This window comes from Hyalella azteca, unplaced genomic scaffold (genome assembly GCF_000764305.2).
Source record: "Hyalella azteca isolate HAZT.00-mixed unplaced genomic scaffold, Hazt_2.0.2 contig6587, whole genome shotgun sequence".
Taxonomy (NCBI): domain Eukaryota; kingdom Metazoa; phylum Arthropoda; class Malacostraca; order Amphipoda; family Hyalellidae; genus Hyalella; species Hyalella azteca.
In genome coordinates, this window is record NW_025936745.1 from 574,049 (window position 1) to 591,346 (window position 17,298).

At 37.5% G+C, this 17,298-nt stretch overlaps 1 protein-coding gene across 2 annotated transcripts in view; it reads left to right on the forward strand.

The window, feature by feature from the left end:
- LOC108677194 (FMRFamide receptor) overlaps positions 1–17,298 on the forward strand; it is a 98,698-nt gene that overhangs the window by 62,215 nt on the left and 19,185 nt on the right. The window contains exon 1 of one of the 2 annotated variants that reach the window (XM_018165375.2): positions 4,135–4,175. The exons of the other annotated variant lie outside the window; for it this stretch is intronic. The gene's annotated coding sequence lies outside the window, so the exon portion shown is untranslated. Of the gene's footprint in view, positions 1–4,134; positions 4,176–17,298 lie in introns of those variants that run through there. 2 annotated transcript variants of the gene reach the window in all.

The following is a 17,298-nucleotide window of genomic DNA, read 5'->3' on the forward strand; positions in this document are numbered from 1 at the left end:
ATATCTTTCTATTGATTTTATCATGAAGATAATATCTGGCCATTAAAGTTTGCACGTAAACCGACTGATGATTTGTTCAAACCACACAACATTGAGAAATCCTCTTAAATTATCTCTTGGAAATTGGAATTATTGTCCTTGATAAACTAGATTTAAATTCACTGCCCTATAAATTTTCTATCATAAAGCATTTATAATTTTCAGTGAGCATTATGAGAAATACTCTTTTCTTTTGCTACATTTTACTGGAAATGATTCTCGATTGCGGTCTTACGCTTGAATTTAAATTGAACATAAGAAAAACTCACATAACAAGCATCCAGAATTTTGTTTTCTTGTAGCTTCCAAATAATTTATTATGAGGCTAATAATAAGGTTAAACAGCACCATATTTTGGGCCACGGCATAATAGCCAATGCGAGAAAACTGATCTCGTTATAATAATACATTTTTTCGAACACTCTTTTCCTAGTTCAGCAAGTTTCTATATTGCTATATTTTTGGTTTTTTGTTTTATTCTGGAATTATAATTATTCGAAATTGTAAATAAATCAGTTCAAAGTTCAATTTCATTTTACTGGAACACTTCCACCAACGCGATAGCTCCCGCCTACGTCGAAAGAGCAATTTATTTTCCATCTAGCGCTGGACATGAGAATTTTGTCTCTTAGCCAAGCTTGCTGTATTTTCCTGTAAGTGAACCACCGCCCTGCAGCTCCTGGAAAAGTAAGACGTCTGAAATACTTTGTCCAGTAACTTGTGTTAAAATTCAAGTTAAGGTAAGTTTTAGTTGAATTAAGTCAAGTTGAGTTAATTTTTTTCACCACACGTCTATATGTTTTTTGACGCATGATCCAAATTTTTTTATTTTTGCGGGAGCTTGGACAGGGTAAATTTTCCATCGTCGATCAAGGTTATGAATAGATCACCCCTTGTAAGCGTAGCCTTACTTCTGTTATTTATAAAAGTTCACGGTTTCGAACTATTTAATCACTTCCTGACTGTCCGGAATATCACATTCTTTGCTGAATTTTCAATGCCCTCTAATGGGATTGAGAATTTTTTTTTTATTTTACGGTTAAATGGAAGGCAATTTGTACAATTGAGATGTAGTTCCATTTGAAAATCCTGTTCACTGCATTGAACTGTATTGCGATTTTCATATTATTCTGGTCGAATTACTCGATCGAGAATTACGCGGTAAAACAAAGTGTTTTCCTATGTGTTGTTCGTAATTAATGGCGTTTGGACTGTGATAAAAAAGTGATAAAATTTGCGTACGATTTCTATCCAATAATTCCATTAGATTTTTAAATATAATATTAATTTCGATAACATACAATTAATGAAATCGATCCTGTCGTGACTAAATTTATCTTTATCTAATCTTTTTAGGAAGAACCTAATATTTATCAGATACTCCTACCCCTTCTTTCAATTATTGCAAATGGTCATCTAGATCTGCCTCAGTTTGAAGCACTCCTATAAATGCATGAAGTTTCGAGCACCCGCCCCACGGGAGGCTTCCGTCATCGTCATGCGTCGGACAGACGAGGGCTTCTGCGATGCTTCGACAGTCCCACATTAAATAAGAATTCGTTCAATAATTCCATGCTTATCTCGGATTGGTGGCTTCTCTGTTTTCTTGAGTCCTTTCGGAAATGTGGGATTTTGAACCAATGTTGCATGTATGAGGGCATCTAATGTTTCATTATTGATGTTTTCCTTCACTGCCGCTGATCATCAACGACATGAACTGAAATAAATAAGGTGTCCGAGGATTGGAACTCATTGAAATGGAACTCATTTATATTGTTCACTTAATTATTGTTAATGGCAACGTTAATCTGGACGTGTCTCGAGAGTGTGGATAAAAATATCTGACATGATGGTTCACTATTTTATTATAATTACATTATTCAGTAAATATGGGTTAAAAATATAGAAATAAAATAATTTTGAAATTTTAATTGCGTCAATCATAGTATAATCTTATCTATCTTATAAATTTAAGCCATCCTGTCTTTTTATGAAACCATCTTATCTATATTATAAAACAATCTTAAATAACTTATAAAAACATCGTATCTATCTTATAAAGCCATCTTCTCTATCCTATAAAATCATCTTAAATATCTTATAAAACCAACTTGTCTATCTTATACAACCATCTTGCTTATCATATATAACTACTTATCTACCAAATCATTGATGTTTCGGCTGCTGAATAATCACGTGTTCCATCAATAGTGGAGAAAGCATGCATTGCGTGTTGCAGAAGGTGCTCCTGTGTAGGAAAACATTTTCAACTCGTATTCGGTTGCAAAAAAAATTCAGCAGACGACGAAAACTTACAGGAATTCCGTCGGACTAGGATATTTCTAGCAATATTTTTTTCTGCCATGATAAAATCTGTGCTGGATCCTTTCAGCTTTGGGTTGAGTTGTATTTATGGACGAAGCTGATCCGCCACATCGATTTCCTTTGAAAGCGACTCTGTTTTGTGGCAGATGCTTTCACTGTAAACTATTGAGTGTAGCCTGAAGACGTTTGTGCGCAACAGAGAACATTTTAAAGTTGGACGTGGCGGCAACCATTAGTGCGAGTCATTTTGCGCTCACTGCAACGTATCCTTTTTGGGAAGTAGGCTTGTGACAATATTGCTCCGGTTACTCATGTCAGGCGGTAAAGGGTGAAGTACATGAAGCGAGTCACTGTGACCTAATTTAGCGGATGACTTGCTTTTGCATGGAGGCTAAAATTTCTCAGTGATTTTTTCACCTCTTTCGTGTAAATTTCGTAGTCATATTGATTATTCTTGCGTTCTTTGCATCCTTGAACTGATTATGTAGCTGGCTTCGAAACATTCAGGAAGCAAATATGGGAATTCAATCGACATTTTCTCTGCACTTAAATTCATCCAGCAGGGTTTTTTTGCATTCCGATCGCTTATGAAACAGGATGAGGAGAAAGAAATACCATCTAATTCATGTGCACGAGTGAGAATTGTTACCCAATTCGATTTGCTGTCCTTTGAATTGGACATCTTCATATACTTTATAATGCGCCGATCAATGTGGTATCTTTACGAGTTAAGGATAATGTTAATTCATGTACATCAAGTTTATGTGGATTTACTCCTCAGTATCGCTTTTTGGTAGATCAGTCTTATTTTATTACAGAGTTTTATTTTTTATTATACATATGTGTTGGTGCTGCATCACAGTTGCAGGGACAGTGGAGTGTAGTGCTGGTGCTGCATCACAGTTGCAGGAACAGTGGAGTGAGGTGCTGGTGCTGCATCACAGTTGCAGGGACAGTGGAGTGAGGTGTTGGTGCTGCATCACAGTTGCAGGGACAGTGGAGTGTGGTGCTGGTGCTGCATCACAGTTGCAGGGACAGTGGAGTGTGGTGCTGGTGCTGCATCACAGTTGCAGGGACAGTGGAGTGTGGTGCTAGTGCTGCATCACAGTTGCAGGGACAGTGGAGTGTGGTGCTGGTGCTGCATCACAGTTGCAGGGACAGTGGAGTGTGGTGCTGGTGCTGCATCACAGTTGCAGGGACAGTGGAGTGTGGTGCTGGTGCTGCATCACAGTTGCAGGGACAGTGGAGTGTGGTGCTGATGGCCGCTGAGTTTATCCTCTTCTCCAGTCTGTGTTTAGTTGCCTCAGGCTCGCGCCAGGTGGATGACAACTTTATCGTTTCTAAGGAGGTTTATTTTTCAATTAACTTTGATTAATGATATACTTTTCTTGACGATGGTGATTGTGAAATTATCACTCGAGACCTATTAGAATCATTGGTAATGTTACTTTTTTAATATAAAATAAATTTATTCTTTATCAATGAAATTTCTTAGTAAAACATATATTCACGAAAAATTGTGAAAAGAGTTTCTTAATGATAATAAATAATAAAGTTCAAGTGTCATTTTTATAGAAAAGTCTGGCCTGCCCGTATTTTAAGTCTCGTTTATAACGCTTAGTTTAAAATAGTTTTTGTGATTGAATGGACTGATGTCGAAATACTAGAATTTCACTGAAGCATTTCACGCGAAATGAGGTAAAAATAATGTTGAAATTGTTTTAGTTTCATGTAGATTTGTTCTTAATTTCATCGGCCTTCAAAGTGCGGATCTCGCAAGTTATAACCTCCCCCTTATTCGTCCGTCATCGGTGAGTATATAACTAAAGCGAGTTAAGTACTAATATTATAATTATTAGCAAAAATTTTGTATAGGCCATAAATGTTTTTAAAATAAACCGGAATCGATGTAAGTATCGATGTTGCAGCAGTTTAAACCTGCTATCGGAGCTATATTCTTCAAATCGATGGTTTTTATAGTTGAATAATTGTGTACTAATGAGCAGAAAATTACTTTAAGCTTAATCAATTTTAATTAATGATACGTTTTCATTTTGTAATTGTAAACATTCACTCTGGCGTGCAAACTGTCAGCAACCTTGGGGTACATTTTCTGGTGTTCAGCTCGCACGATGGACGACTTCGATATTTTATGTTCGCCTTAAATCATTTTTATACCGTATTCAATTTGAAAATGTTGAACTTTTTTAAATGGTTTATTTCTGGAGCCAAGCCGCTGCGTAATAGATATTTGTAAATTCATGCATTTTTGTTTTCTTTTATTTCAACACCTCGAATTTTACATCTGCCCAACATTTCCCACCTAGATTTTTACCCATTTTCCCCACAGCGGGTGTAAATTTCTCACACTTCCATGCTTATGTCTGAATATCTTGTTTCCCCCGATATCATAAAATGTCAGTTGTTCACGGGCGAATGTTTCTTGCGCTCAGCTGAGCGTATTTGCACAACTGTGGAAACTCTGCACTGCTCTGCTTCGTCGAGGCCTGCGTGATGCATGAAACACTTGCCAGTTTCACGATTTTCAGAAATGGGATCTGTCTGCTAAAAGTCACCTACCAACGGCCAACTATGATTTTTGTGAGGGATATAATCTTTTTCTTTGCTCAAATACAAATATTTTGCCATACTGATGGCCGAGCATTATATTTAGCTGGAAAGATATAACTTTGGACGCAGAAATTAAGGGGCCAATAAATTCCTCGCTGCTTGCTGCGTAGTGCGTATGAGATTAATGCGTTGGTTATCAACATCATACCATTTTTCACCGAAATCCTGGTGAATTCATTTGTCAATAAGTACGCATAAGAACAAGTTAAATGTTTTCATTTATTAATTCTGTCACTTACCTACTTCCTTAATTAGTACTCGATCCATGAGTTTTTACATGAAATATTTCATGCCTCTTATTTTTATTGATGCCATAAATTACAGTCATGAACGCAGAAGACGATTTTTTCACGCTCAAAGCATTCAGCCAAATTTTGAATGCTGCAAAATCGAGTTAGAGTTTCCTGTTTGGCCGTTGCAATCGAGATGTAAACGTTGAATGCATGATATTAGACTCCATTAAATTCTCCTACTTCTTAAATATATGACGACATTACACTAGATATATGAAGACATTAGATTCATTCTCTTAATTTAGATCACGTTCAATTTGCTTGCAATAATATAAGCAAAATATATTGTTCATTGATACCTTTGAAATCCATTCCGCACAAGTTACTGATATTGTTAATAAATTTACTGGATTATTCATTACCTTGCTTGTGTTCAGTCATTGAATTAGACTATACCTAACATTCTACCGTTCACTTCCCGATCGTTGTGTATATCGATTATAGCTCTAGTGATTATTTTATAATTATCATTGCGCATGACTTTACCCAATAACGGCAGTGGCCGGAGCACAGTTCACAGTGTCGCTTAATTGGACGATCTAACACCCGCTATATTGGCTGTGTTTAACTCATCTCAACCTGGTGAACATGCAAGTGTTCAGTGAAGAACATGTAGTGAACATGCAAGTGTTCAGTGAAGAACATGTAGTGAACATGCAAGTGTTCGGTGAAAAATATGACGTGGTGAACATGCTTAAGTGTTCAGTGAAGAACATGACGTGGTGAACATGCAAGTGTTCAGTGAAGAATATGACGTACCGAACATGCAAGTGTTCAGTGAAGAACATGTAGTGCTGAACATGCAAGTGTTCAGTGATGAACATGACGTGGTGAACATACAAGTGTTCAGTGAAGAACATGTAGTGGTGAACATGCAAGTGTTCAGTAAAGAACATGTAGTTAACATGCAAGTGTTCGGTGAAGAACATGACGTGGGTAATATACAAGTGTTCAGTGAAGAACATGACTTGGTGAACATGCAAGTGTTCAGTGAAGAACATGATGTGGGTAATATACAAGTGTTCAGTATAGAACATGACGTGATGAGCATACAAGTGTTCAGTATAGAACATGACGTGATGAGCATACAAGTGTTCAGTGAAGAACATGACGTGGTGAACATGCAATTGTTCAGTGAAGAACATGACGTGGTTAATATACAAGTGTTCAGTATAGAACATGACGTGATGAGCATACAAGTGTTCAGTATAGAACATGACGTGATGAGCATACAAGTGTTCAGTGTAGAACATGACGTGGTGAACATGCAAGTGTTCCGTGAAGAACATAACGTGGTGAACACACAATTGTTCCGCGAAGAATATCCAAGAAGAACATGACGTGGTGAACATGCAAGTGCTCCGGGAAGAACAACCGTTATTGCCAATGTAATGCGTCGTCTGGATTTCTGTCTTCGGCTAGTACTATGCGATTGACTCGATGGGTTCATTAGTTTTTACATCACATATTAAGATAGCCCGTTTAGGCGCTTTTTTATGTCGTTTTGTACATTTATCTTATCAGTTGACTGTTTTTGCGCATGAATGTATTCGATTCATTTTTTAGGAGGAATAAACAGGCATTGATGACATCAATTTCAATTAATTCCTCATAAATCAGATGAACATTTTTTGAGTTGTGCTTCCTTTGTTGCATAGGAATTATGCTACTATATCAGAATTTTTAATTCAGAATTACTCGCATAACGATATTTTCAACTATTCCGTAAATTATTGCACTCATTTTGAAAATTCAAGCTGCCTTTTGTGTTCAATTATACAAGTATTTGAATCCTTAAAATTAAAAAGGCAAAATAAAAGCCCAATTTTTTTGCGAGATTTTTCGCCCTGCAAATCGAACTTTCTTTCCTTTACCCTTAGTCGCTTGAATACCCAAACTCCGAAAGCAGAATTCCCTCATGAAGCGTATACTTTAGAGGCTGGTTTTCCCGTCTTTAAGGACTCGTCTGTAAGATATGATCATTGGACGTTATGACAATTCTTGTGCTGACTCGGCATGGCCAAACTCTATAAACTTCCAGAGCGACGACCGGACAGACAGTTTTACAGACCATTATATTCCGATAGCTTTGAGCGTCGCTGTCGAATAATGCATGTCACAACGCAAAGCTATAATGTTTGTAAGTCTTGTGCAAGTCTGTAGAACTTTGCGCGTATGTTTTAAACGTCTGGTATTTGTGTAGCTAAAAACGTGCTTAATGAAAATAACGCTTGACCTGAAGAATAAAACTTATTTCCAAGACCAACAATCTGGCATTTTCTGAAAAATAATTTTACAATTAATTTTTATTTTCATTTTTATTCGTTTCCAAATATCATCGTGGTTTGGAAATAAGTAATCTTAGTAATAAGGCTTGAAGCCAATTGACTTAGCCTGTGTCTTGAACTCAATATGAGTGCCAATTAATTTGTTACTGATTTATGTATAATTTAACTTTTCACTGTTCACAACAAATTGATACAATGCGGCAAGTATAGAAATTGACTACATTGAGCGATCGAAGTTAACATTGAGTTGTGTTAGAGCCTTAACGTCAGTTAATAGTTCTGGCATCATTATTTAAATATTTTTTTTCTTATAATATTAATGGCAATCAATTCTGATCAGCATGGCCAGTACGTGATGCGCCCATTGGCCATTACGATGAAAATTTTCAAATTTCCACCTCCCAATTTTGGTGATAAATTCTCAGGCGTGGCACTGACTGAGGTAGGAACTGCCGAGCCTAATTACAGTGAAGTCTCGAATCTTGCGAGACGCGGGGTGTCGGGAGAATGTGTTACGAGACGCGGGGTGTGGGGAGAATGTGTTACGAGACGCGGGGTGTGGGGAGAATGTGCTGTACATCTTTTCAGTTTCTTTTCTTACACTTTAATCTAATTTCGATCTCATGTTGCTACAGCGGTCTTCCAAGAGGGTTGTATACTTTCACTTCTAAAATTCTTGAAAATTTGTCACTAACCCAATGATTTTAAAATGATTGTTTATAGTTTGGCCCCTGATGATTTTTCCATATTAATTTATAATGTCTATCATCTGGTATTTTTCGAAGTTTTTTTCAGAAAATTTTATAATCGAAGTTTATTCTTTTTTCATTCCATTTTCTCAGATCTATCCAAGAAATCTTGTCCTTCTCGTGAGGGGTAAAATTTTCCCTCATGATTCCCCTTCCTCTATCGTAACATTTTGTGGCTTCTATTTCGGGGGATTAAGCTTCCAACCAAGCCAACGTTCTTTCTGTCTTGAAGATTTGACTGCTACAATGATTTTAAAGGCAAAATTCCCGATCAGAATTTCCATTTCCGTACAAATTCTCCGTTGTTTTTTGCAATAGCAACATTTTTTGCGTAATATTTTCGTTGTTGGCCCGATTTCAATTTTCTGTGCTCATGACATTTGATCTTTTCTGAACTGCATAAGTTTTTTTCACTTGATGGAAATTAATTAACCAGATCCGTCGGATTATAAATTGTTAGTTTTGACCTTAAAGGTTATGATAATTTCAGTGCAATGTAAAAATGAATTAAAAGATTAGAAAGAAATTAAAATGTGGTTTCTCATCGCTCTTGATCCGAATCTGACATTAACGCGAACGTTTTTATTCAAAAAGAGACGCTAATTCTCACTGACTCTCACTGAGAATTCGCTGCATAGCATTACGTTTCAGCACTAAGATAACTTAATGTTATCGGCGTTGGTTTGGCAGCTGAGAAGTTTCTTTATGCTTCGACGAACTGTGCTGCTAAATGTTGCGTGCGCCTCTAATGTTGTAGCAAAATATTTGATGTTTCGTATTTAATTACAGCGAGATATTTGTCCTGTTGAAGTATGTGACAAGAAGTTTAAATTGGCGCTACTCTGATTTTTTGCTGCATTTTAAAATGGGAAAGATACTTTCATTTCCGTATCAGTTCACCCGTGTTTTTTCATTAACTTTTTTTATATCATTTTGATTGTTGACATTATATATTGGTGAAAACTGACAGTAGTAAAATAAACAGCGTGTATTGTTGCATTTGATTTTTTGTTCAATGACTTTTTTTTAAAAGCTATGGTCTCTTTTAAGGTTGTTTCAAAGTAGAAATATTTTCAAACTTTTCGAATCCAAGTTTCAATAGCTAGCTTAATTCAAAGAAAATCATTTATTGGTTTTTCTGAACGTTTAGGTATCCCTTTTCGTTGATTTAAACTACATGTGAAACCCAGTCTACGGGTTAAATTTGCAGCAAATAAATTCCGTTCTCGGAGATTAATGCTCGAGCTGCAGGTAGTCAGGCTGGAATGGTCATCTGGAGGCCACGGCTTCTGACCACCTCTAGAATGTCCTTTATTGCCGCGCTCTCAGAGCCTCAAGGAGACACCATGGAGCTGTAACGCACGACGCAGGCAAAATAGCGAGTTTATAATTAATGAATTCATAGCCGCACCCATTGCAGTAGCTCATTCTAGAACATCCCTGATTCACCTGGCTTGAATCTGCTAAATTGTGGTTTTATAAGAAATCGTAGGGAAATTTTTAGGCGATGATTCTATCAGTGGATTCTTGTTGAACCTCTGAATAAAAATATGCGTGCTCTCTGCCCCAAAAAATTATTACGTTCTCTTTGTTGAATTATCATATCCTGTTGCTTACTAAAGTTACCCTGCGGCTACTGTGCTAAATTTACTCATCAGTTGCAAAAATTACCCTGTGGCTACTAAAAATACCTAGCCGTTTCATAAATATCCTAGCAACTACTGAAATTACCATGCATTTATAAAAATTAGCATGAGGTTACTAAATTACCCTGAGGCAACTAAAATCAGGCAGTTGCAACTAAAATTACTTGCGTTCACTAGCATTCCTCGGTAGCCACAAAAATTACATTGGCTTCTTGCTTCACCGCTTGAAAAGAAGGGATCGTGCGCAATTGCTCGAGAGAACGCAATCTGTGTGCAGGCAGGTCATATTACCGGGCCTGGCTTGCCAATATCCTCTCGATATCGCTTACCGGTAACTCTGCCAATCTTCTCGAACATTATTCCATTAATGTGCTGCGGCTCATGGCACTCCGATGAATTACTGTTTCGTTATTAACTCTTACATGAAACCGTGGTTTTTAACGCGTTCATTCATATAGAGCATAGACTAAAACTCACTCTTCGTCCCGATAAAGGGCTTCTAAATGCATTTATTGTCTGTAGTGTAAAAATTTCTCCAGCTCTGGTTCGAATTTAGCGGAATTAATTAGGTTTGTGGAATTTTTGTAGCTCGCTATTGCGCTAAACATGTCCATGAATCAGCAGTTAAGAGTCATCCTGTTCCCAGTTGTTGGCTATTGCATCCTACCTTTTGATCATTAGAAGCTTAGTCTCCTGAATTTTTTCCCCCTTCAGTCTTGGTGTTTCAAAGCCACATCTCATCATCCGCGTTCCCTATTTTCAGAATTTCCTGTTGCCATGGTAGCGTCGATGCTCCACTAGGAAGCCTTATTTCAATTGGTGCGTTGGAAACCCGCAAGGGCTTAATTAGAAAGCAGCAATTCGAGGCGACCCTCTCCAGTGCACCTGCTCGGTTGACGATTTACTGCCTGACATTCGCGTGATTAAGAGCCGCTCTTTCGCGCCCTCAAGTGCATCGTCCAGCGTTCATCGGTTGATCAACCACCACGAGATGACGTGCGAATGTTACAAGAGTGTTTCGTTCTCAACTGCATCGTCAAGCGGTCATCTGATGCTGGAAACAATTAATTTATTGTTTTACAGATCCGTCAAATTATAATTCGGTAAATCATTACAATCTATTTGCCATAACATTTATTTATTTATGGCATAAATCATTACAATTATTCCTTATATTATTCTGTAGCCCAGTGAAATTCAACCCATACAGTCCTTAATGAAAATTTTTGTGAAATATATTGATACTCTGCGTTACAAGCCATATTAATAGATTCGCGTACAAATCTAAATTGTTGACTAAAATTAACATTATGCAACAACTCCTAATTTTTTCGCAACTCCCGCAATTGTCGTTGTATGAGGTCGCTACGCATTCATTGACTTTCGTTCACGAACTGTGGCACTAGGGTGTTAATATTTCAAAGTTTGTAACTCCCTCAGCCAATCCTTAACAGCTTTCCGAGCTAAAATCGCCCAATCACAGACGAGAAAGCAACCGCTACAGTTGCTTTGGCTGCTAAATCTACTTGAGCGAGTTTAGATAATACGGCCTCTAGACGCTCGACATCACAAATTTCTCAGCAGGCGTTTTTCAAGCGAAATCTCAGCCCGAGAATCGCTGCGTGGGCACATCGAAGTTGTTCAGGACTGTTCCCGAGAGGTTAGCGCAAGTCTCGTATCTGAACCACGGATTTTCAGCTGTCCTATGCATACCAAACGAAGCTCATCCGCTCTCTTGAATCGTGTTACTCACTCAGAAGCAATGACCAGACATTTGCTCAATTTTGCTACTTGAAATCTAGAGCTTGGATCGTTGGAATCTGTTTGTGGGCGTACGAAATATTTGAAAGGAAACAACACTTTTCGCCCTGTTAATTCCAAAGTTTGCAAGTTATTTTATAAGATGGTTGATGTTTTTTGAGATGAGCGTTCGCCACAAGACAAAATTATAGCTTAGGGACAGATCGAGGCAGAGAAAATTGTGTGACTTTGTGACATATTTACTCATTTTATAGCCAAAAAAGTGAGACGATTTCTCCTCTTATTTTTTATTATGGCAGCAAATTGAAATTACTATTTTTAGCATTCTTTAAAATGTATGATCTCGCATCTTACTACTTCATGCAGTATTTCATCAGTTTCTGTATCCTAGTCATCTTTTTAGCACATTTTCTCATTTATGGAAAAAATGCACTATTGTGCTCGCCATGTCCGTCTGTCTGTCTGTCCGTCTGTCCGTCCGCCTGTCCGTGACATCAAGTTTTTGTCGACGAAAAAATGCGCTCTCTGTCACTCACTGCAGTGAGTACTGAGTTATATTTTTTAATTGTAATATGTGACGGTTTTCCTCGGAGTGTCCACTTCCCTCGGAATATCCACTTCCCGCGGTGTATCCACTGTCCTCGCAGTATCCTTTTAAAGTAATTACTTATTTACACCCAATATTTCATGTGCAGCTCATGGCTTTTCAATGCGTATATCCGTTGTCTCAGCTTAACCATCCTCAGCATTGGATTAATCAGCAGAGTTGTAATCCTGATGGAGATGTTTTTAGTTATTTTGATCAATAATGAACATTTTTCAGTAACACTTTACATTCAAGGACATCTTTCATTATTGCAAAGAATTTTTCGCGATTATTTTCAATTATTATCTACTTGATCGTCAATTCAAGAAAAGATGGAACTGGCAAGATGGATACTGAAATATCAAGTGTGATCTCCGACGACTTTTTTGCAATCCTGCCAAGGGAGAAACTGAGAAACTGATAAATCTATTTCTGACGAGTTAGATTTACAGAGAAATTCCATTGGTCTTTCATGTTTGCGTCTCTGCAGAGACTGGAGTGCTTAATTATGACTCAATATTTTTGCCCTCGTCCAAGACGAGCGAATAAAAACCCAGAAATTTCGGTCCTTTAAGAGACCCCCAGCCCCTCTGTCTGGAACCTCCGTTGAACTCCAACTTTCACAATCAATGAATGACGATTTTTTCTTGTCTCCGTGATTTCAAGTTGCATGTTTTGTGACCCGTTTCGTGGTTGCTGTGTTGCCAACTTGTGATGAGAGAGAGAGTCTTAATCGATGCTCTCCCGGAGTGACAAACTTGCGTCACCTCCGCAAGTTCTTACCACCAAAAGGCTTCTGACTTGGACGTCGCCACTAAGTTGTTTATTATCTCTGTCTCTTATTGTGTGTAGAAATTTCCCGCTGGGTCTTGCGGCATTTTCTGGTATTTTTCATTAATTCTTCGTGTTCATAAAGAAATTCATGCTATTTTCTGTTGGTCGTAACCTCAATGACATTAGTCAGTATGGGAACTATTAGTCACAGTCGCTGTCATTTTCATTTAGTGCGATTTCAAATGCGTTCGTATTCGCGCCATATTCATTGCAGAATATTGTGAGTGTAGGTATTTACTTGTGTAAAGAAGCCATGTCAGCATCAAATATTTAATTCTGCAGTGTTCATTGGCCTATAGAGCAAGCCGTTAATTTCTGGACAAGCTAAACAAAAGAATATTATTTGGTGTTATTAATTATTTCATGCTTTTTGCACAAACTTGAACACATTTCTGATTGTATTTAACAGATACACTTTTTCATACCAACATTCTACGATCATTTCAGAAAGAAATTTTTTGAATTAGAGCAGAGGTCTCAATTTCTTCACAATGAATATGACTCTTTAATTATTGTGATTACCTTACTCAGTATTACCTGAAACCTCTGCATCATTGATCATTACCATCATTGCCCGAGTAAAGCGGACAAAATTATAGTGATATGATGTTAGTCAGATCCAAATTTTACACAGCGCCAAATGACAAACTCTGAGGCGCTCTCAGAATCTGCAAGCACGGCCATCAGGCGGCATTAGGCGGTCGTCGCAATCTCATTGCCTCCCGATTGCAGCTCTCGGCTCTCAATAATTTGTTCTGAGAGCTTCTGATAAACTTATTCACAACATAAATAATAAGCCTGATGAATTTCCGAAGATATTCTATAATTTTGGTGGTAGTTTGTACGCTGCAGCCGCCACTGCCTCTCACACTACTGCCTCTCAGCGTTGCCCGAAAATTGAAGATGAAAGTTTTTAGTGAAGTACTTACATTTTTGGGTGACGTACATAAGTTCTTATTAAACTATTTGAAGTAATCTTAGTTCGTGATGAAGTACATGAAATTTTTGTTAAAGTACTTGAAGTAATTAAGGTTCTTGGCAAAGTACTTGACGAAATTTGAGTTCTAGTTATAGCACTTGAAGTTTTTGGCGAGAGTAGTTTCTGTGTGAGGTCACTCACGATGCCCGCGAACGTGTTGGAACTGGACTCTTTTGCACAATAATTTCGTGGGGCTGAATCGTTTTCATGCCATTTTATCGTAAGAGTTTCCTGCCGGTTTTTTACCTGTTCAATGTATTTAAATTAGAATTCGAGGTTCATTTAGCCTACTTGATTTATTTAAATTCTTTTATTGATTAATAACGGATTTTACGAATCTGCTTAACGCTTTAAGGGTTGGAAATGTCCAGCCACTCTAAAGACTACCACATTCATGCAGACCCTGTCAATCTGCCTCATGCATACTTTAGTTTTATCCTAATTGTAAAACCGAGCTGCTAGTTTATCGATTTATATCTAAAATTTAAAGACAAGGCGAACTCGTACTGTGCACTTGCTTTCCTTCTTGCATAAGCAAGAAAAATTCCGACTACTTCATCTTTCGCTGAATTCATGTAAAGACGATCTTTAGTCTGCATGCTCGGCTCAAGTTGGAAGCGCCTCAAGAAATTTGAGTTCAACATGAAACCGTGAAACTTTTTTATAAATTGCCCAAGTTCTAGCGTATCAATTAAACTCTCCTGAGAGGAGAACTTTGCTCGTAACCTGGAGGGGTTCTTGCTCGCTAGCAACTTGAACAAAAGACGACTGTTTACATCAACTTGCAGCGTTGTGAGACTATTCTAATGCCTGCTTTTCCATTAAAAAAAGGCTATTTGATAACAAATGTCGGTTAATTTAACCGTCTCCATGACTACCGGAGTAATACAAATAGTTACTATACGTCATTTTCAACCCGTAAAGCCAGCATGATTTTTTGCCCTAAACGCCCGTTATGAAATAATGCTTTAGAGTGTCTGCAGAATTGATTTTTAAAATTGTGTCTACAGTTAAGTATTTATAATTATTCTGTTGAAATGGATAATAAAGAAATAGATACCATGTACAATTTTTTAGCGATGTAAGCAATTCTCCGTCTTCGACTTTTTTTACTGAACCAAACCTCGCGAAAGATGTTGGGAAATTTCAACTTTCTACAATAATTGTTCATTCATTAAACAATACTTGACACCCTATTCCCTTCTTTATTTGCAAAGGTTGGTCTAATGAATGTTTCGTTGGAGCCAATATTGCAACGCTGATTACAGAAGCCGCAATATTGTCTTAACGCCTGCGGCTGTCTTGAGTAGCTGGAGATTGTCGAGGCCTGTGCTCACTGATATATGTAACTTGCGGTCTGAGAGTACGAGTCAGCTGGCATCTTGGGGTCTGAGAGTACGAATCAGCCGGCATCTTGGGGTCTGAGAGTACGAGTCAGCGGCATTTTGTGGTCTGAGAGTACGAGTCAGCTGGCATCTTGGGGTCTGAGAGTACGAGTCAGCTGGCATCTTGGGGTCTGAGAGTACGAGTCAGCCGCCATCTTGGGGTCTAAGAGCACGAGTCAGCTGTGACAATAAAATAGTTGGAATAATAATAAAACCATAATGCTGTGCTAGACCGCCTGTAGCCCTGCTCTAGTCCAGGCGAGTGTTAATAAGTAGCGCTGTATACACATCGCCTCCTCTCTCCCAGCTCTGTGGTTTTCTGCTCGAATTGTACCACTCACGTCAATGTTTCACGTCCTCACTCTGGTCTTTCCTGAAGACACTAAATGGCTGAATTGAAATCCTTGTATTGAGACTCAATGGACCGAAGTGCAATAACTGGAAGATTGTCTTGCCAGGTTCCTTTCTTGGAGCCGTAGTTTGTTCCCCTCTAATGCGGGGCTCTGTTTTTATACCGTTAGTTGAATTAACTTTGTGCTAAGAGGGTTGCTACAGTCCAGTCTTTCATTTTTCTCGAGGAGAGACTGGCATGAGTTTAATCTGATTTTAATCTGATTTGTTTAAGTGTTTACGAATTGTAATTAACATTTTCCTGTTTTTTAGTTTAAGTAAGCTATTAATTAAAATTTTGATTTATTTTTAACTAAAATGCTGCAAGTTTTAACGTACTTTGTAACTTGATATCAATATATCCTTTTGTTCTACTGATTGTTGACATTGACTCACTCAAACAAAAGTTTATAAAATAGTGCCTGGATTGAGAAATACGAGACTGTTTACATTTTCCATTATGCTTTCATTTTAAGAAACGCAAAATCTAAATAAATTTTAGGATATGGTTTGTAGAAATGAACAGAGTGTTATTCGAAATATGGACCTTCCTATTACAAACCATGATTCTGAGACGACAAAGGAACTTTCACCTCTCACTTCTCTATAATAATGTCAATATTAAGAGTATTATAAGCCTAGTTTCTCTCACTTTTGAAAGTCTTCTGAAGTATCACTTTTAAGTTTCAAAGAAACTCTTCAACGTTGAAAGCACATATCATTCCGATTTTGCAACGCTTTTAGTTCATAGCTAAATTTTGATCTGCTTTACAATATCTTAAATCCCGCATTTCCGAAAACAAGTAGAGGAAAACAGTAAAATTTTATCTATAAAATATTATTTAATTTTGAATAATTCACTTCAACTCATTGGAAATTTTTGGCGAATCCCGTCGTCCTCATACAGCTACTAAAAAAATATTCCGTCAAAGTTGTGTGACATTTTTCTGTGATTGTCTTTCAGCCACAAATTTATTCCACGCCAATTTTTTTAGGAGTCAAGACCTAAGGCAATGCTGCTCCATTAGCTTCTCTCCGACGATTCAATTTGCCAGTATTGAGTTAGGTTCACTGGTTCACATCCTTACTTCTAGACGCGTCATTTCGCTCAGCTAGCACCCGAACGCGTTTCCTGTAACGTGTGTGTGATTCTTGAGAAATGTTCGAACTTCCCATATGGTAGAGCACTGTAAGTATAAATTAATGATTTCATTGCAGCGCCTTTGAACTTTTGCTTGATGTAAGAGCGATAAATGGAATTGTATTTGGATTTCAATTTTTAAATAATTAATAATTTTCTTAAGTAATATGGACTCTAAAATAATAATACTTCTCATTAAAAATATTATAAACGAATTAAACTTCTCAAACTAAAAGTCTTGCAAACATTGT